This window comes from Bactrocera oleae, chromosome 4 (assembly GCF_042242935.1).
Source record: "Bactrocera oleae isolate idBacOlea1 chromosome 4, idBacOlea1, whole genome shotgun sequence".
In the NCBI taxonomy this organism is placed as follows: domain Eukaryota; kingdom Metazoa; phylum Arthropoda; class Insecta; order Diptera; family Tephritidae; genus Bactrocera; species Bactrocera oleae.
Genome location: NC_091538.1, coordinates 38,002,934 through 38,025,640, shown reverse-complemented (window position 1 = coordinate 38,025,640; position 22,707 = coordinate 38,002,934). Strand labels below are relative to the sequence as shown.

Sequence of the window (22,707 nt, the reverse complement as noted above, 5' to 3'; positions counted from 1 at the left end):
TCCAATTTTAATTTCCATATAATTGGATTTACAGAAACATGGTTTGATAATGAGATTTTAAACAGCGAATTTCAAATATTTAGATGCGATCGACTGAACAGAGTCGGTGGATGTGTTCTATTTGCCGTACATTCCTCTATCCCATCTGAAGATGTTCTTGTTCCAGGAACCGACTCATTTGAATTTAAATGTATTAGAGTCTATGTTAATAGTTGCTGTATTTATTTAACCCTATCTTATATACCACCCCATAAATGGTGCTACTTCGATGGCAAATAATGCAGATTCAATAATCGTATTAGGAGATTTCAATTTACCATGTGCTTCCTGGAAAGCTATCGATGACTATATCGTACCGATTTGCAATCGGCCATATTTTAATGAGTTTTTCGAAAAAATGTCCGAGTTATATCTGAACCAAATTAATTTTATTCCGAATAAATTTGGTAAATGCTTAGATTTAGTACACGTTGATACCTCTTCAAAGTGTTCCGTTATTCAGAGTAATCCTCTTGTTTTACCAGAGGACTCGTATCATCCTGCTTTGGAATATATGTCGAAATCATAGGCAATGTACGGGATAATAATCATCAAACTTCGTGCTTCTGTACTCGATTTAACTTTGCAAAAGTTAATTTTAAGAAGTTAAATATAGAACTTTCTACAAGTCTACATAGTCTAATTATAATGGTGATATTGAATTGAGTGTCTCTCATTTTAATAACACTATTATGAAATTATTTGAAAAGTGTACCTCAATAGTAATTGTTAATAAAAGTAAAAGTATAAGTCCGTGGTTTTCGAAAGAGTTATATAAATTGGAAAACAGAAAAACTCGAGCCTTTAAACATTTTAAAAAAACTAGTTCACTTGCCGACTATTCTAAATATTCTGTATTGCGTCAACAATATTTTGACCTAAACAATAAATGTTATAATAATTAATTAAATAAAGTAAAAAAGAATATTGCAATTTATCCAAAGTTGTTTTATGATTTCGTCAACTCCAAACGAAAGATTTCCAAATTTCCGTCCGCGATCAAATACAAATCTATTATTTCAAGTGACAATGATATTATATCCAATGGATTTAGATCCAACATTGAAAACTATAGAGGTATCGCAAACTATCAGTTATACCTAAACTTTTTGATACTATCATCACTGACCATATAACCTTTTCGGTTCCTCCGTTAATTTCCTTATCTCAGCATGGATTTCGTAAAGGGAAATCGACTCTAACAAACTTACTTGAATTTGTAAACCATGTATCATTGGGTTTTAGGGAACATAAGCATTCCGTTGTTATATACAGACTTTAGCAAAGCTTTTGATAAAGTAAATCTCTCGATTCTAATGCATAAACTTGATCTGCTGGGCTTTCAGCCAAGATTTCTTAAATGGGTAGCTTCTTACCTTTATAATAGAACACAACGAATGATATTTGAGGATACTCTTTCAGATACAATTAATGTCTCTTCAGGTGTCCCGCAAGGTAGTCATCTTGGCCCGATTCTGTTCTTGTTGCTTATTAACGATATCTCTTCAGTAATAGAATTCTCAAAAATTTTATTATACGTTGACGACGTAAACAATAATAGTAACCTAACGATTACCCTCCTCCCGCCCAACCGACGCGAAGGGCGCAATCCGCAAGCGTGCGGAATTAGCCGAGTCAGAAAAGGCAAGAGAGTTTTTTAAGTGTTGAGATCTAAAACTGCTCAGGAACCGTTTGCAGTTCTTTTCTCCTGTCTGAAATTAAATTTAATATCCCGATTCGCTTTTCGAGGTAGTTTAGACCTTTACTGTTAAAATCCTGTAGATCAAATTTTGAACTAAACGAGCCATTCCGCCGTATATGTCATGATTTTAATTCTCATTCCTGAACATTTCACTTATCTGACTCACTTTTCAAAATTAAAAAGACTTTATTGTTTTCTTTTAATGAATGAAAATGTAACAATTTATTATATTGTAACTATAAATCTTAGTTGTTGACATTTTTGTTTCTGTAGCTGAGCAGTTTTAGATCTCAACACTTAAAAAACTCTCTTGCCTTTTCTGACTCGGCTAATTCCGCACGTATGCCGATTGCGCCCCTCGCGCCGGTTGGGCGGGAGGCGGGTAATCGTTGAAATATTATTATTATAAAGAGTGTTGAAGAAAGGAAACGCTTTTTCCAATAAGCCTCTGTAATAATTTGCATTCATTTTTGATGTCACAGATTGAAGATCAAATGTTCCATAATATGAGATTCTACCCTTATACCATTACATCCCTTTGCCATTATGATGACGAGCCAAATAATCTTTTTACTTCCTTATGTCACGAAAATAGTAGTTGAAGCCATCAGATCCATCCAAGTTGAAACATTTTTCGTCGGTAAATACAACTCGATACCATGCACTACTTCACGTCATGTGATTCCGAGCGAAAAGCTGACGAGCATTTTTACGCAGTTTATTAAGTGGGTATTTTTAGTTTCAATTTTAATATTTTTATGTGTGTTTGCTTTGCGTATAACTCGCCTTATTCTGTAAGCACTTGCAGTTATACCAGAGAGTGTTACTAATTAAAATATTCATTAACATTGTTTGGTTATACCCAACTTTGACCGATTTTTTTCAGCAGAACAATGCGAGTTTAAAGCTGCTTGAATAATCCGCCGTTGTTCAGAGAACGTAACCATTTTTTTAGTGCGTTCTTTCATATTCTTACCATAATTTTTGATATTATGAAGAAAATTGCCTACAACTGTTTTGCTTCTATTAATTGTTTCTGCAATTTCTCGGTAGGTAAGTTTGCACTCTTAAAATGCCAATATTTTTCCCTTTACGTCTGCTGTAAGAGCTTTACCCCGACACATCTTTTTTTTCAAATAGAATTACAAGAGTTATCAATCAGCCACTTAACGCAACCGTATTTATTCCTGAAGTAAAGCAATTGCCTCTGTCCCTATTCATGTGCACTCAAAATGAGAACATTTTTCAGTCGAATTAAAATGAATCGGTGTTAAATCATATTAGTGAAATGCTAGGCGCTACGATTTGTCCCTCAAAGTTTTTTATGCTATATATTTTATAGTGTACTACTTAAAACATGTGTGAACATGTCCATAACTATTAAGACAAAAGAGAACAACATCATATTGTAACGGATTTCTCGATTAATCGTCTAACTCACTCTTGAATTCGATCACTGGATTGTTAAATTAAAGTCCCAATTTAATGGCTATACGCTTATCTTTATTTCAAATTCCAACAACTTAACACTTAGTGCTCGCTTTTCGAGTTTAATACTTATTGCTTATAGCTTAATTGCTCTTTACACGGCAAGACTCTAATTAGAACTGTGTCTGTTGCACAATCCGGCAGCCCTTATATGGTAGATCTTTACCAAAACTTCGCCTTTCGAACATTCAGTCAACTATGAATTCGCTGTCTTTTTGGTTCTAGTAGGTTATCGTCGATTTTGATTTTTTCTGGTATTCGTGTTCACCACTTAAGTCTGTTCGTCCCGATATATTTGCGGTATCAAACGCTGCAAGCCGTTCCAGATGAACTACCGCATTTTATTCCTAGATATTCCAATGGTCTGTATGCGATCCACTACATCGTTGAGTCGTTTAATAACCTGGCCCTTGCTTTCGTTGTAGGTTATATAACAATACTCTATCTCCTTCTCTAAAACCCTCAGAGTTCATTACCTTGTCGTATTTTACTTTCATTTAATCGCTCATAATTTTGGTGCGCTGTCTTACCATAGCATATATATCCCTCATTTCGTCTTCTAGAATGATGTTGACTTCCTTAGCATTCCTTCCTCCGTTGGCGTTAATTTCAAATTTCAAATCAATCGGTAGTCGAAGATCATTACCATTGCCTTGTTATTTCATGTAGAGCAGACCGATTAGACATCTGAGACAAGGATATATGGGTATCCCAATCTTTTTTATATTTGTAAACAACTTTTCTTAAATATTCTTCCAAATTTCGATTGAATCGTTCTATCATGCCATCGTACTAATGTAGTGCAGTTATACGTGTTTTCCCGATTCCCAGTTTCAAAATTTTTCCCTTGGTCAAAATGTAATTCTCTTGGAACACCATATCTCGATACCCAATTGTTGATGAATACATCTGCTACTGTTCCTGCCTCTTGGTTAGGAATTGCGTACACCTCGGGCCATTTGCTAAAATAGTCCTTGACTACCAAAACATATTTGTTCCCTGATTCACTGATAAGAAATGGACCAGCTTATCCATGGTAATTCGCTCAAACGGCGTACCTGAATTGTACGCTTAATCTAACCATTACTATTGGACCTCGGCCCTTTATCAGCAATGCACTTTTATAATTGGCGATCCACTCCGTAGCCTATTGTGCCAAATAAGCCTTTGCGACTGGGCTTTCTGCAGCTATTTCTTCTCTTTTTGGACGTTTATTCATCTCCAATCCATGTATTACACTTTTCAAATCTGGATCTTCTTGCTGATCTTGCTCCGTAGCTCCACCGAATTCAAGTCTGATGTTATAGTCAATAATCGGACATCTATAATGTCTTCTTTGGCTTCAGCTTTCGAGACGACGGACATGGCATCAGCATTTCAATAAATAGTACCTTTGCGATGTAGAGAAGTCGTAACTTCGGAGTCTCTCAATTCAACTGGAAATTTGGAAAGCCATTTCCTGTCCTTTATTCCTTTCAAAAACTCTGTTCTTTTCGTGAGTCCATGGAAGCTTGTAGCTACTATCTAGTGGCCAGTCTTTTACTGCCTCTATCTTTTCTTTAGCTGTGCAATTGCCCTCGGTTGTCACTAAAATGTTTCACAACTTTGGTTCTTCCTGGTTTTTCCCTTCTTTATCAAATACGGTGGAGTATCTGAGAAGAAGTTGTTTAGCCATATTTTGATCGTATTGCCTCTAGTTCCTCGGTCCATGCGATTATTTCGCTCGATATGTCGTTTTTATCCATGAAATCTTCCACAAGACCTATTTCGCAATTTATCATGGCCTCAATCTCTTGACACTGCCCTAATATAGCTCCTTTGGAGAGTTTGATAGAAGATGTGTTGTCATTAAGTACTTTTACTGTAACATGTTTATCTTGCCTTGTCATAGCCAGAGTTTTGCCTAAAAGTAAGTTTGGTGTAGATTCTTTTGTGGCCTCAACAATCCACAACTTGTTTGGTACATAGTCTCCACCTATTTCTGTCCAAATAACTGCTTCTGATTTTGGTGGAATCTGCTGGCTCTCTGTTTCTATCACGCGTCTAACGTTGTACTTATTATCGTAACCGAACATAAGTGGCACTTCCATATTTGTATAGGTCATAATCCTGTTCTCCATGTCAATTTTGGTTCCTTGATTCGATAGAAAGTCTACTTTAATTATGACTTCGTCGACGATATCCGCCATTATAAAATTGTTTAATACGGCTGCCTTTCCAATTACGATCTCGCACGTTACTTTTCCCAGAACTTGAGTGTGAGAAGGTTGGATTTGACATTTGCTTGATCATTATTAATAGACTAGCTACAGTTGCGTGCAATATGACCCCTTTTTCCGCAGATGAAGCATTTACCCACACCATCATTTTTATTACACGCTTCTGTAAATTTGTTCAGTGCTTTCTGCATGTTTTCAATTTTTTCAAGTAATTTGTTCACCCAAGTGTGTTAATCTATTTCTACTTTATGTGCTTTAAATGTTTGATTGCTAAACAGAGATGCAGGTTTCTGTGTCAGAGCATACGAAAACGTCAACGCAGCGAAGCGGGAAGTATTATCTCGTATTCCATTGACGATGGTCTAAATTTTCGTGTCCTCTATGTATTCCACGGATTTATGTGCATAAGCTAAGTGAGCTAACCTCTCAATCTCTGTAGAAAACTCTTGCCTTTCTGGCCAATTTCTCAACTAGATTTGGAAGATCTGCTTCCTGTGCTTACTACCATACCGTCTTTCTACGTTTTATAACTACTCGTTTCGCAGTTTGGAATGGTCTGTAATATCTCCGCCGCAGATCTTTTTAATGCACAGAACAATGCAGCTTCTTTATCTTCAGCATTCCAATTATTTAAGTTTAAAAACATGGATCAGAACAGAGCCATCAAAGAATGGAGATTTTACCTTGGCAGAAGCTGTTGACGTGATTGGCCGATTTAATTGTAGCTCGCGGAGACGATATTTCAATTAATCCACTTCAGTTTTAATCACCTGTTCAGATATACGTGCATCTTGCGCTGCGAACTGCTCTTCCAACTGTTAGGACACCTGTGCTGATACACGTGCATCTTGTGCTTCGAAATGCTCTTCCAACTGCGTGACAACCGTGTTTCTAACGAGGACAATTGGGATCGTGGTGCCAACATTTGTGATGACACCTCTGCTATTTGTTGGGTTGTACGTGCATCCTGCTCTTTAAATTGTGTCGATATTTGCGTTGACATCTCCGTTGATATCTGCATTGACATCTGGGACATTTGCGCTGACAGTCATGTTCATGTCCATATCCTTTGATGAGCGCGTCTCTTCCTTTTCTTCTATTTTTATTGTATTTTCTAATCCTTTTGTCGCTAAACCACGTTGCTCCAGCTCCTTTTTTAGTTGTGGAATCTTCAAATCATTAAACTTTGCCATTTTAAAACACTTTTCTCTTTGGGAATTTATTTGACAAACCCACTTCTGACACAAATTGTAACTGATCTCTCGACAAATCGTCTACCTTGTAACTCATTCTTGAGTTCGATCACTGCATTGTTAAATTAAAGTCCCAATTTAATGCTATATTCTAATCTAATACTTCTAATTCCAACAACCTAACACTTATTGCTTATAGCAGAGAATGTTGATGAGCAATTAACATTTTAGTACTGCTAACATTTGCTCCTTCTCTACTCATCAACATTCTCTGCTATCACTAATCAAAAATTCTGTTACGCATAATGTAATTTTGATTTGTTTAATCAAATTTAAACTTTCTATTAAAATAAGTTATAACTGTATACATTAAAGTTTGGAGAATATAATAACGACTGACTTTATGGAAATATATACAAAACATTGTATAAACCTACAAGTAAACAATCCTAAATTTTCCCTAACATATACGCAAACAAGTAAAGAAAGGCTAAGTTCGGATATAAACGAACATTTCATACTATTGCAAAGGTCAAAGCTGGAGAAATACCTGTTGGCAAAACTTTATATTAAACAAGTAAGGAAGAGCTAAGCTCGGGTACAACCGAACATTTTATATTCTTGCAACTTGCAAAGATCAAAGCCGGGGGTCTACTCTGTAATGTGATACACATTACATTACAATGTGATTCGATAATCATTTGGGACTCTGCAGTTCACTCAATTTTTGTGAATGATATTTGTATAAGTTAGCATTACTGATAAAAATGTCAAAAAATAACAAAAAAAAACAATTTGGAGAACTTTGTGAAAGTTATTGTTAATTTGTATAATCATTTGGAATGGAATTAGAAAGAGGTAAACGTAAAATTATAAGAGATAATTCTAATATCCTTAAGTGACAAAAGGTAGGCTGAAATTATCCTTTAAAAAAATCATTTCAAAACAAATGTGTTTTAAATTCTAGCTTTATGCAAAAGTTTCGCCTCAATAAGGAGAAATTTTTATATGTTTTGGAAAGCATAAAGGCGAATTATAAACTCCACAAAGGTCCACTGCAGTTTGAGCAATAATAAAGCTGTTGCTTGACCAGTTTAAAATTGCTTGCATAGGGCGGATACCAACATTCGATTGGTCAGAATGGCTACAAGGCCTGGTGCAAAAAAGGTATCCAGCTGATGTTTACAATACCATCGAAGAAGTGCTGTGCCTAAGACACATAGTGTTTTCAATAACAAATGAAGAGAAAGCCGATGTCAGCAGAAGTTTCTATATGAAGTCAGGTGTTCCGGGAGTAATTGATGTACTGTCATGTAAGTCGAAGAGCCTCAAGCTGCTTTGTAGATAATTAACTAAGTGTTGGAGTTTTAAATATTGCTAGAAGCATAAGATAATAAATATAAAATAATAAGACGATACATTTTTTTTGAGCAGCGAATGCTTTTGAGTTGTAGCAAGAAAAATGCTATTGTCATCTTGGTTTGACAACTTGATTCGAATAACAGAGCGCTACAAATGCGAAAGGGAAAATTATTTGTGAAAGTCGCATTACAGAGTGCATCTCAATACAGAGTAACCCGCAGGTGTTAGCAAAACTTCATATTAAAAAATGTTGCGAAAGAATTCAACATTCATTGTTCAACGACATCGTGAATATAGTACAAAATCATATACTCACTTGGATTTATTAATATTAATACGAGGTGTATTCAAAAGAAAAGGTGAATTTTGAATTTTTTTTAAAGTACTTATTTATTTATCAATATCTATTTTGTCCCTTTCAAAGTAATCCTCCTCGGATATAATACACTTGTGCCAACGCTTTTTCCAATCCTCGAAGCTCTTCTGAAATGCGCTTTTCGATATGGCCATCAGTTCTTTCTTCGATTCTGACTTGATCTCATCAATTGTGGCAAAACGCTTTCCTTTCATTGGTTTATTCAGTTTTGGGAATAGAAAAAAGTCGCAGGGAACCAAATCTGGTGGTTGAGGCATGAATAGGAAACATTGGTTTTGTTCAAAACTTCGCACACGTTTCATGCCCAAAACATTCGAGAAATTGAATGGCATGAGCCGATTGATATGCCAACATCCTCAGCAACTTCCCTAATAGTGATTCGACGAATTTCAAGAACAATTTTTTTTACTGCTGCGATGTTTTCTTCGCTTGTTGTTGTGGTCGCACCTCCAGGATGCTCACCTCGTCATCAACATCTTCTCGGCCTTCTGTAAAGCGCTTGCACCAGTCATAAACACTGTTTTCAGACAAAGTGGACTCACTGACATTCACCACAGTTAACATTTCAAGCGCCTTCGAGCACTTTATTCTCTTTTATCAATTTCTTACAAAAGTCAAAAATCAAAGAGCACTCAAAAATGTGACTAACCTTTTCTGTTGTCAAAAACAAACTACAATACTAATCGAAATTGGCTCCTAATGCAAGCACATGATAAACATATGTGTCCGATTATAACAAAAACAAAATACGATAAACGAATGTACACAGCCCGCGAAAAAATTAAAGTTCTCCATTTTCTTTGAACACACCTCGTATATAAATCGCGTCAACTTAAACTAAAATCGTCTTTAAACTCAACTAAAGAAGCTGAATTTAATATAATAATTTGAAGAGAAAACGTCAACCAGAGGAACGAAAATCATAATATGTAGTGTTCACCTAACAGTTGATTGTATCACCTAAATGATCAGGATGACGAAACGAGTTGACTGTCTGTCCGTCCGTCTGTGCAAGCTGTAACTTGAGTAAAACGTGAAATATCTTTATGAAACTTGGTACACAGGTTTCTTCGTACCGTAAGACGGTTGGTATTGTAGATGGGCGTAAACGCCCACAAAACGCTATTAATCAAAAACAAATAAATTGCCATAACTAAGCCCCACAATAAGATACAAGACTGTTATTTGATACACATGATCACATTAGGGAGGGGCATCTGCAGTTACATTTTTTTTAAAGTGGGCATGGATCCGCTCCCCTAATAGGTTTAATGTGCATATCTCCTAAACCGCTAAAGCTATAATAACAAAATTCACTGAGAACAAATATTTTAAGCACCTCTATCGACAGTGTGAAAACCTACCACCTCCACCTACCACATGATCACATTAGGGAGGGGCATCTGCAGTTACATTTTTTTTAAAGTGGGCATGGATCCGCTCCCCTAATAGGTTTAATGTGCATATCTCCTAAACCGCTAAAGCTATAATAACAAAATTCACTGAGAACAAATATTTTAAGCACCTCTATCGACAGTGTGAAAATGGGTGAACTAAGTGACAACCCCGCCCACTCCCCATATAACAGTACTACTAAAAGCGCGATAAATCAAGCACTAAACACGCCAGATACATTAAATTTTAACTCTAGGAGGGTATCAGATAACTTTATAGAAACCGCGTTCAAAATTAGACAGTGGGCCTGCCACCGCCCACTTTTAGGTGAAACTCCATATCTTGGGATCTGCTCAACCGATTTCAACCAACTTCGGTACATAGCATTCTTCTCATATTTCTATGTTATAGTGTGAAAATAGATGAAATAGGATTACAACCACGCCTATTTGCCTATAACACCATTTAAAATTCCATCTGATGCAGATCAAGCAAAAAAGATTGTATTGGGGTAAAACTTTGCGTGAATAATGCGTTTAAAGTATGCTACCTTGTGATCAAAAATTGTCTAAATCGAACCAAAACTGTTCAAGCTCTTAGGTCTTGAATATGTGGACCCGTGTTTATAGTTGACTTCTTACCGAAAATATCGGTCAATGTGTAAGATATAGGTGTAATTGAAATTCATATAATAAAAAAAAATGAAACTCTCGATAATAGTAAATTTTTTGGTGTCAAAAATTGGTTGAATCGGATCAATATTTCCTATAGCCCTCATTTACCTAATATAAAGATTTTTGCACTTCCGGGTGGTTTTATACCGCATCAGCCAATATGTGAGTTATCTCAATGAAAATGAGAGATATAATAATATCGATATAATAAATAAAATTTTATTCATTGTCAAAAAACGATTTCTTTTCATAATTCTTAATACAGTTGTAATGCATTCTATATAAAATTAATTATAAGCGTATACAACAAAACGCAAGAACGATATCTCATAATTTGAGTAAATTTAGTTTACAAATTGCTCTAATTAATTTTATTGTGGATGTAAATAACTGAGGTAACAGGTACTACTTTTAATTATTAAAATATATAAAGAAATCTCAAACCAGTATATTTGACTTTGCGAGAGTATAAAATGTTCGGTTGTATCCGAACTTATTCCTTACTTGTTAACTATAGTTTTCTTCCCGTCAGGGAAGATTATATTAAAATTATCGTGAAATGATATATATATATATCTGACATAAACTTAATCGAAGAGTCTTAATTTAATATATTGAGATGATGTGGAAAACGTCAACTAGAGGATCGGAATTGATGATATTAGGGTTATGAGTTTCAATAAAGTACCTCACTTACTATCAACAATATATAATATAAGGAGTAAAACCAACCGGATGTTTGAAAAACCTGATATTAGTTATATGGCGACTAGGGCAAGTTTAGGCACACAGCGGATAAGGTAAATATTGACCTGATTCAACCCATTTTTGACATGCAGACATACTATCAGTAGGAAAGGACTCTCTCCTAATTTCAATTTTATACATATCTTACACACTGACCGATATTTTAGGTCCAAAGTCAGCCATAGGCTTTTGGGGGCTGGAATAGTTATGATCCGATATTGATAATTTTTAGACCTGAGAAAACATATCTTAAAGGCAATATCCGTGCACAGTTTTATCCCGATATATTTATTGGTGCTTGATTTGTATACTTGAAAGTGAAAAAATCAGATAAAATTTAAAGTTGTAATATATGGGAAGTAAACGTTTTTTCCACTGTAAGATGTTAAAATAATCTTTTGCATTAAATCTGGTTGAAATTGGTCAAGTAGGTATCTTCGGACCTATTATATTAGTTGATTTCACCTAAATGTGGGTGGGGCCATGACCTTAATCTAATTTTGATACCTGCTCTTATAAAGCGCTCCTGTGCCATCTTGGAAAATAATTTTAATTTAATTTTATTATTGATTCAGCGAACTTTTAGTAGTTTATTTTAGTATTTTTACAGTGTCGGTAGGGGTGCTTAAGGGATTTGTCTTCAGCGAATTTGGTAGTTGTACCTTAAGGGGTTTGGGAGATATGTACATTAAACCTTTTAGAGGGTGCAACATGTTGCAAGAGTATAAAAAAAATGTAGAGAAAGTGTTCAACTTCATTAACCGACGAAATAGTGAATGGATTACAATCCAATTTGGGACCATATTCTGAAGGTCATAGACTCAGTTTTATTATATTATTTTACTTCACGTCAGCGAAAATTATACCAACATCATCCTAAAACTAGTTATATTGGGTTGGCAACTAAGTAATTTCACTCATAGATGGCTTCAGTTGAATTTTTAGGTTTGCTGCCGTAGGCCAAATGTAAAACACATTTTGTTATTTGATAATTGGCAATTCAACTGTCAATCAGTAAAATAAAGTTTTTTGATCGGTTGCGTAGTTTTCGTTTGCCGTTCGTTGAAAAATGGAAGATCAAAAGGAACATTTTCGTCATATTTTGCTTTTTTATTTTCGCAAAGGGGAAAACGCATCGCAAGCTCACAAAAAGTTATGTGCTGTTTATGGCGACGAAGCCAAGGCAGTGTCAAAATTGTTTGCCAAATTTCGTTCTGGTGATTTTTCACTCTAAGATGAAAAACGCTCTGGTCGTCCAGTTGAAGTTGATGACGACCTTTTCAAAGCAATAATCGATTCGGATCGTCACAGTACAACAATTAAGATTGCAGAGAAGCTTCAAGTATCACATACATGCATTTAAAAACACTTAAAACAACTTGGCTATGTTCAAAAACTCGATACATGGGTTCCTCACGAACTCAAAAAAACGCATTTAACGCAATGCATTAACAGCTGCGATTTACTAAAGAAACGTAACGAAAATTATCCATTTTTAAAACGAATGATAACTGGCGATAAAAAATGGGTTGTTTACAACAATATCATGCGGAAAAAGGCCAGGTGAACCAGCTCAAACAACATCAAAAGCTGGTATTCATCAAAAGAAGGTTTTGTTATCAATTTGGTGGGATTATAAAGGAATTGTCTACTTTGAACTCTTACCACCCAACCGAACGATCAATTCTGTTGTCTACATTGAACAACTAACGAAATTAAACAATGCAGTTGAAGAAAAGCGGTCCGCTTTCTCTCAATTTTATTAAAATAACTCCTAAAGTGGTCGATATATGTTGTATTAATTAACTGCTAGTACGAAAATCTTTAAATTAGGTATATGGGGGCAAGTATTGACCCGATTCAACCCATTTCTAGCACAAGAGTATATTATTATAGAATATACATTTACCTATTTGAATTTTAATAATATACAGTAGCTGGGAGCCAAATCTGGTGAATATGGTAGATGCGCAAGCAGTTCATACTTTAATTTGGTGAATACCAATACCAATCAACAAAATTCCTTTCGCATCCCAAAAAACTGATGCCATAACCTTCTTTGCTGATCGTTGTGACTTCACCCGCTTTGGAGCTGAACAACCAGCTTCAGTCCCCTGTAAACGTTCTTGTTTCAATTTAGGATCATGGTGTTAGATCCAAGTCTCATAGTTATAAAATGACGAAAGAAATCGATTTTATTCTGCTACGCTCCAAATTATGCTGAGAAATTTGTTTTCGATTCAGTTTTTGTTGAATTGTTAACGTGTGCGCCACTAACTTTCCACACAGCTTTTTCATATGTAATTCTCCATGTAAAATATGAAGTACTCGTTCGTCTGGGTACGCTTATGGCATTAGCAATTTCACGCTTAGTCAAACTTGGACCTATACTAACAATATTATGAATTTGCTCAATAATTTCTGGTTTGGTTTTTTCCTTTGCTTTTAAACCTTTCAAAACAAAGAATCTTCAACTTTTTCCATATTAAAAAAACACATTCGCACGTCAATTTCAAATGACTTGTAAACAAAGAATTGACAGAATGACTTGTAACTTTGCATGTGTTCTCACGACAGATGTACCAACTTGAGGAAAGAAATTGGAGCTAGTAGTGCTATTTCTTTGTGAAAATAATAACTTTTCAACCAACCTGTATCTCACAGATTGACTGGTATTTTCGCAAAAAACCATTCGCACTGGGCTCCACATATTTAATTTGTGGGGGCTTGAATAGTTATGATCCGATTTTGACAATTTTTACACTCAAAATGGTAAGTGAAAGAATCATATCGAATTTAAAATTATGCTATATGAGAAGTAGGCATGGTTGTAGTCCGATTGCGCCTGTAACATTGGAGCGTCAGGATAATGTAATGAATCGAGTTTGGTTGAAATTAATCCGATAGGTTCGAAGATATGTGATTTTTCCTAATTGTGGGAGGTGCCACGCCTATCGTCCAATTTTGACCCTGACTCCTATAAATCCCTCTTGTATAATCTGGTATAAAATCTCTGGGGCATTTAATTATTGTTTTATGGCGCGTTTAGTAAAACCGTTGTATACGTAGAGGGCAGGGTTATACTCCTAATTCATCTTTTTTCACACTGTCGGTATGGGTTCTTAATGGAATTGTCCTTAACGAATTTGAGATATGTATATAAAACTTGTTATAGGGCGGGGACACACTCATTTTTTTCAACATTTTGAGCCCACAGATGCTCCTTTATAAGTTTTCAATTAATGACGTTTTGTTTGCGTGGGAGTGGTCCGATTACGCCCATCTACGAACTCATCCTCCGAAATATTGTATGAAGGTACGTATATTTAATTTAGGATATACTTTAACCTTTGACCAAACTGTTTATTAATGAACTCAATTCAATAATAAATAAAAAATTTTAAGTTTTGTTACCCACCTTTCTTTTCTCCACTTCTTGTTGATTATTCAATATTTCACTAATACAATTTTCCATAATTTTCACTTCATCATCGAACAAGAGTTTTCTATTTTTCCAACGTTTTATCTGATTTTCTGTAATTTGTTTCTGAAATTAAACATTTAAAAAAATTTCTTAACATGTACCTATGATAAATATATTTAATTATTATCTACCGTTTGCTCTTTTTGCTGAAACAACTTCTTATTTTTCTCCGCAATCTTCATTCGTGCAAGATATGATTCGTTCATTAGTGTGTAAACCATTTCTCTGTAATATTGTATGAAGGTATTATTCAAGAATCTTGGGCAACCAACTTAATCAGGAAAGGCGTTTGAGAGAAAAATGAAAGAGTTTGGAAAAATTAAAAAACAAAAATTCAAATCAAATTAATACACCGTCGAAGTTACTATGAACAGAATATTTACCGATACGTCTTCTCGGGTCGATTGCGACCCCGATCTTATTGAAACGCAATGAAATATGTTGACACTTAGAGTCTTAAAACGTTCATTCCATTAAACATGGTCTCAGTCAAAATAGTTCCGTATTTGTAATTTAACTAGCGCAGAGCTCTGCCGCGAAATTAACTTACTTTTCAAGGCTTGCGCATGATGAAATTAGTGCACGAAACAATTTAAATAGCTTTTGAAATAATTCATGTATTAAAAATATAAAAAACAGTTTCTTAACAGAAATTCCTTTCATGTTAACATTTATTAAAAACATTTTGCAGATTATTTATTTTTTATAAATAATTTAATTTTTTCTAATATTTCTCCCATTAGCCTCCTAATAGTATCTTCCGTAATTAGTTTGCTTGATGAAAACCATTTTTTCGAAAAAATTTTAGTGGTGTCAGCAAACTGGTTTTGTGCTCTTCTTAATCCTTTTTAACAACACTCAATATCTTGGTCTGACCTCCGGACAATTAGGTGGATTTGCATATATTGGCACAAAAGCCATATTGTTCATTTCATACCACTCAACTGCCGACTTGCTATAATGGCATGAAGCCAAATTAGGCCAAAAAAAAATGTGGACACCTCATGCCGTTATATGAATGGCAAAACCGCAAGCAAGCACTCCTGGATGTCTAAATCAGTGTTGATAGTTCCAGTTGTAACAAGAGCTGCTTCTTTTACCACAGGTACAAATGGCTTGCCAAACCAAAAATTTCTTTGGAAACTTTGACTTTTTTTGTTTCAAACTCCTTTTGGACATTCTCTCTATGATCTGCAACATAAAATCCATACCTGGAAGCTGACAAAAGTCCCCAAGTACATACGTTTCATCATCCATAATGCAACAGTCAAATTTTTTAAAGAAATCAAAGTGAAGCCGTTTGCTCGATCTTTTGCCGTTTTGCTGTTCTTTTTGGAATTTCTGTCTGGAACTTTCTGAACTTTGTATGACTTAAGCATTCCTCCTTTTAAACTTATCTGACAAAAGTTTTAAGCCCCTAGTTTTTCCGCTACTTTTCTCCTCGATATGTTGGGATTTTTTGTAAAAAGCGCCAGGGTTCTTAAAATCTTTCGTTTTACCACTTCCTTGCTTCCTACTGAAGGTCAGGTCTATGCTGAACGTTTTAACAACACGCGACACGGTATTTCTGGAAACTTTCTTTTTTAACAAGCAGTTCTTTTCATTCCAATTTGGATTTTCGTTATCAAATCGAATAATATTTTCGCGCACTTCTATTTGACTAATAATTTTGAAAGCAATACGTATCGAATTCTATTCAATCTTGGCAGGAGCATTTTTTTTATATTTTGCAAAGCCGTCTTCATGGGAAAAAAAAATAATTTAAAAAATTTGACAAATTGTAATATATGCACCAATTTCATTGTGCGCAATCCTTCTACTATTCTTAATATGTATACATATATGTAAGTATATTGTCGTGCAAAGGACTTTTAAATAATAAAGAGCCATATAATGTTTGATCAGCAAAGAGGAGTTTTAAAGAGGTTTAAAGTGAATAATATTTGAATGAAAAACGAGGTTAAAATTGCTAGTTTTATGCATATATAATCTCAAATTTCTTAATTTTTATACTCTTGCTACATGTTGCTACAGAATCACTATCACTTAAAACTAATCGATATAGATATGGGGTTATAAATATATAAATGATCAGGATGACGAGACGAGCTGAAATCCGGGTGACTGTCTGTCAGTCCGTACGTCTGCCCGTGCAAGGTGTAACTTGAGTAAAAATTAAGATATCTTGGTGACACTTGGTACACATGTTCCTTAGCGAAAATGTGTAATCAGACCACTGCCACGCCCACAAAACGTCATTAATCGAAAACGTTTAAAGTGCCATAACTAAGCCATAAATCAATATACAGAACGCAAATTTGATACAACGATTCACACTAAGGAGGGGCACCTATGGTTTCAAAAATTTTTAAAAGAGGGCGTGGCCAGGCTTCCTAATTAGTTTAATGTATATATCTTCCAAACCAATAAAGCTATATCACCCAAATTTTCACAGGAAACAGTTTTTCAACCCTCCTTAAGATAGTGTGAAAATAGATGAAATCGGATGATAACTCCGCCCATTCCCCATATAACGATTTTGTTAAAAACTACTAAAAGTGAATTAAATCAATAACTACATGCGTCAGAAACAGTACATTTTACATCCAGAATGGCACAAGGGGACTTATAAGACCCTGTACTAAAATTTAACGACGAGTTCGATCGATTTCAACCAAATTCCGTACATAAGATTCCTCTAATATTATCATGTTACAGTGCGAAAATGGAGAAAATCGGACTACAACCACACCTACTTCTCATGCAACACAAGTTTAAATTTCATCTGATTCATTTATATTCCAGTTTACAAATAAAGCACCAATTAATATTATATAATGGTATACAACTTCGCACGAATAGTGTCTTTGAAGTGTGCCACCTTATGACTAAAACTGCCCAAATCGAACCAAAACTGTTCAAGCATGATGGTTGACTTTGTACCGAAATTATCGTTCAATGTATGAGATATATTACTGGAATTCGGAGAGAATCCTTTCCTGATAACAGTTTGTCTATATGTCAGAAATGGGTTAAATCGGGTCAATACTTCTCTTAGCCCCCATATACCTAATGTAAAGATTTTCGAACTTCCGGCTGACTTTATACCCCATATATCGGCCAATATGTTAATAATATTAATGAAATTGAGTGGGAGTGTTTTTCTAATAACGATGCATCTGTGTGCCTAAATTTGATAAAATCGGATGAAAACTTTCAAACATCCGATTGACTTTACTCCTTATAAATTGTTAATGTTATGTAAGATACCTGCATGAAATTCACAGAGCAGTTTTTCCATTAGTATGTAGCAATATCAAAAATTTATCAAATCAGGTTAATTCTACTCCTATCTTTCATATACCTAGTATAAGATTTTCATACTTTCGGTTGGCTTTATTCCGCATATATCGGTCAATATGTACGATATCGTTAGAAAACTTAAGTGAACGAATACTATTGGGTACACCATAGTCTAACGCCGAAAATATGTAAATTTAGTATACGAAATACCAAATTTCCATAAACTATGTACATAAAATTATGTTTGTTATTTATACAAATCTTATGCCGAATATGTCGGTCATTGTGTGAGTTATTTATTTATAAAATTGCTCGAAAATGTGTTATCATGTATTATATATCTCAACAATGTCAAATGTTAATGCAACAAGCTTGTACCTCTCTCTGCCCCCAATATACCCTGTATAGTGATTTCCAACTTTTGCTTAGTCAAATTATGTGATACTTTAATGAAATTAAGTGGATAAGTTTTCTTAAAATTTATATTAAGCCATTAAATAAACGCTAAGGTAAAGTAAGGATTTGGTCAAAACTGTTCAAGCCCCTAGGTACCATATATGTAGACCCCAGTGCCTATAGTTGACTTTTAATCGAAAATATCGGTCAATGTGTGCGATTTATAATTAAAATTCGGGAGAATAATTTCCTATTAGGAGTATGTCTGAATATTAAAGATGGGCTGAATCAGGTCAATACTTCCCTTAGCTCATATACCTAATATAAAGATTTTCAAACTACCGGGTTACTTTATAGAGTATACCATATCGACCAATATGTGAGTTATCTCAGTTTATGAAAATGAGAGAGGGTGTTTTACTAACAACAGCGTATCTGTGCCTAAAATTAATAAAATCGGATGAAAACTTGACCTAGCCCCTATATAATTAATATCAAAATTTTCGAACATCCGGCTGACTTTACTTCATATAGATTGGTGATGGTATGTGAGATACCTTAATGAAACCCAGTATGTGTGACAAAAATAAATCTAATATACCCACCGGTCCTTTTCTCTGCTCCCAATATACCCCATATGTTATAATGATTTCCGACAAGTTGATGACAAGTTTTCTAGATAAATATAATATATAATATATGTATATAAAGTTTAGCGCTGAATTAGAATAGAATTTGTCTATGCCTTGGTATAAATCTCATATCCCTAATATAATGAATTCCGATCCTCTGGTTGACGTTCAACTTAATATATTATATATTAAATTTCGTATCTTCGGTCAGGTTGATATTACATACTTAGTATATCTTAGTTGAAGATGTTTTTAATATAATTTTAGCTGACGGGAACTAAATCGGTTTCGACAAATGAGCACCTTCTTGCGAGCAATAGCTCGTGAGCAAATTTTAAAATTAATTTTTGAAAATCCGAGATACTAGTTTGCGTATATACAGACTGGCGGACGGATGGACAGACAGACGGACACGGCTAAATCAATATATTTTGTCATGCTAATCATTTATACATAATATACTTTATAGGGTCACCGATGTCTCCTTCTAGTTGTTACAAACTTCGTGGCAAACTTAATATACCCTGTTCAGGGTATGAAAAACACAAGTGAAATTTTTGAACTTCTCAAAAAATTTAATATTGCAAGAATGTTCGTTTACCGCAGCATGTTTTTGATCGTGTTTTCCAAACATCTACATTTGATGGCGTGGTTCGAGCCAATTCTGCCAAAAAAAACTGGTCATCTTCTGGCAACGTTCTTGAAGCTGAACAGATGCAAGCGGTTCTTCAGTGACACACGGTAGTTAATATCGTTAACACCATATGAGTCAGAAAAATATAATTTTGAGCTGTGCCGAGTTGTGCACTCTTTATTGGTATTCTTAAGATTAATTTGTTGCACAGATATTATGCTGGACTTAGTGACCGACGTGTCGTCCTTCCGTACTTACCGTCCGCATCAAACGAAATTTATCAAAAGTTATGCCCGTAGTGACAGCCTTTTGTTTTTATTTGAGCAATGTTGCCATTGCTCAATTTATATACATATATGGTTTTGTACACATTTAGCTTTTCAGTTATAATTTTTCATAATATAAGAGATGAAAACTAAAATCCAACTAGTAAAAATAGTCTTCCTATTTATAAATGGTTGTATTCGACTGTGATTTTGAGTTACTTTAAGAATATTTCAAATACATTCAAGTGTTTTTTTAATTACTACAAAATATCGAAACTGGCAACCCTGCGTTGTAAAAATGCAATCGGCTGACTCGTTTCTGCGGAAAAAATCCAATTTTCGCGGAAATGCCACGTTACGGATGGTAATTGAAGCATTAGTGCTATTTATACTAAAATGTGTGTGTACTTATTAATAGTTGATAGTTGGGCTGACTTCGAAAACGTCTATTGCAATGTATAAGAACAAAGTATAATGTTCTTTAATGCAAACGAAATATTTTTGACATGTTTTTTTGCATCATGTTTTGAAACGCATTAAACCGGCAGTCGATGTGCAGAGAAACTCGCGCATAAAAAATATAATTAATGCTTTTAGACATACAACGAAGGCGAAGTGATATTATAAAGCTTGTTATTAGTTGTTTTATTACTTTATGCTTAATTTGTATTAAATTTAGAGGTTATGACAAATAATGTATGATGGCAAGAATATTATATATTTTCCTACATATTTTAATGATATTGTGCTTGTATTTTTGATGAAACGGATGAAATGATCTATTTTTAACTATTTGGTTTTAATTTTAAATTTTTTTTTATCTAAATAAGCTCACAAAAACAAACAGCTTCTTGCGAAAATAAAAATTGCAGTAAACGTGTTCAGTAACAGCAAAATATACATCGCATCATTTTGCAATATTGTTTCACGTTGCATACCGACGACGTATTGACTGTATTCATACTCTATTGATACTTTTTAGCAGGGATAAAGGGATGTCCCACTTCTTCCAGTCTGAAGGTGCTTCAAAATTAGCGTTTTTTATAACATAGTAGCCAGATCGGATAAAATAATAAATTGGGCATTTAAGTTAAAATAGCCAACATTTATTAAGAATAATATTATATACGTATCCTTTACACATATGGAGAAACTATTTAAAAATTTTTTTTGTAAATTTGTTATATATTAAAACATTTGATTTTTGAACTTTAAATACTATATATGTATATATAAATATTTTTAATCATTTCTATTGAAAATGCATATGTACAAATACTATGTACATTTCAATTTCGCGTTTTCTTTAATTTTCATTGTTTTCCAATTTTTGATAGTGATCTTCAACAGCGGCAACAAATCTATTTCTTTGTAGGATTTCAGTCTAGCCTTCCCCCTTTTTCCAATTGCTAAACGTCAAAACCGCCTGAACTTTGACAGTTGACTGAGTTTAGGAGGTTTTGACGTTTAGCAATTGCGCTCTCATTTCCAGTGAGAGATGAGTTGGGCATCTCTTTATCTATGCTTTGCAGTAGTACGTTGTCGAAGTCAGCCTTGTTAACAATATCATGTTACATTCATATGTACAAGTTGTATAGTGTATTTTTATTGTTCTTATGTTCATCCATTGCAGTTCGCGTTAATGCATGTTAAGATATGCTACACACATGCATTTGGGTGGGTGAATGTCATAAGGAATGTGTCATTAACTCGGTCAACTGCCCTGAAAGTATACTTTTTACGGATGAGAAACTTTCCTTTCTTACTTTCCACTGTTGAAGAAGTGACGAAAACAAAATCTACGCAAAAACTTCCAAAGAGGAAAAAAATTTTATTCTAAGGGTTCAACGTGGTTACTATCCAGCTAATGGTTTGGTGGTAAGTCTCCTGTAAACCGTTACACCTTTTAATTTTTGTAAAAAAGGGGTTAAAACTGTGGTAAAAGTGTACTAGTAGGATGTTTAGAAGGTATAGTAGGGTAATTAAGCAATACTCTCTCTCTCTCTTCGATGGAGAGCATTGTTTCTTTCCAGCAAGATTCTACTCCAGCACACAAGGCAAAACCCCAGAAGTGGCCAATATTCCTAGTTTCATAGTTTGTGGTCAGAGTTTTAGAACATGGTCTGTCGAATAAAGCACAGAATTAAAGAGCCTCAAAAAATTTTGGTTCGAGCAGCGCTGTCAATACCAATAGAAACTGTGCGTACTGCTATTAATCAATTGCCGAATTGTTTGAGGGCTTGTGTGACAGTAAAATGTGACCATTTGAAATAAAAATCGCTCTTTTAATATATGCATTATTAAATAAAATTAACTCTATGCATTATAGTTTCATTTTTATAAGGGCTTGAACTGGTAAAAGAACTTATGGCAGGGTAAGTATACATATATAAGTTTAAACAGTAAAATGAAGTGTTATACGAAGTTGATTGCTTTCGTTACAAGGAGTAACAGTTGTTGTTTCAGTTCCAACTTGAATAAACTTGACACAGTAAAAAAGACTCAAAAAATTGGTAGCTAGGAAAATAATATCTTCTGTGACTACATTGAAAGCAATATATATTATTTGATTATGCTTGCGTTATGTATATTAATATACATATAAATATATATTTTTTCTTTTTGGACCTTTTTTCGAGCCAGTACGCAAATGAAAATACAACTGTGTACTTTTCTTTTTCGTTAATGTTTTTTTATTACTCGAGAGTTATAAAAATTTGTAGTTAATTTGAACAGGAGCTTTTGAAAACTTTTTGCGCGCTATTGCCATATAAAAACCGTTGTTAAGAAGTCAGTG

The 22,707-nt window shown here is 34.3% G+C and overlaps 1 protein-coding gene and 1 long non-coding RNA gene across 3 annotated transcripts in view; one reads left to right on the top strand and one right to left on the bottom strand.

Moving 5' to 3' along the window:
* Nucleotides 1-14,637, bottom strand: part of LOC106623551 (putative phosphatidate phosphatase) — a 43,544-nt gene extending 28,907 nt beyond the window's left edge. Inside the window, exon 1 of the mRNA XM_070108067.1 lies at nt 14,614-14,637. The gene's annotated coding sequence lies outside the window, so the exon portion shown is untranslated. The remainder of the gene's footprint in view (nt 1-14,613) is intronic.
* Nucleotides 7,390-22,229, top strand: LOC118680803 (uncharacterized). Of its 2 annotated transcripts, XR_004976395.2 has the most exons (4): nt 7,390-7,549; nt 7,609-7,954; nt 21,544-21,788; nt 21,926-22,229. It is a non-coding gene; the product is annotated as an uncharacterized lncRNA (long non-coding RNA). The 2 variants fall into 2 exon arrangements; XR_004976394.2 differs by having other exon boundaries at nt 21,544-22,229.
* The last annotated feature ends 478 nt before the right edge of the window (nt 22,230-22,707 follow it).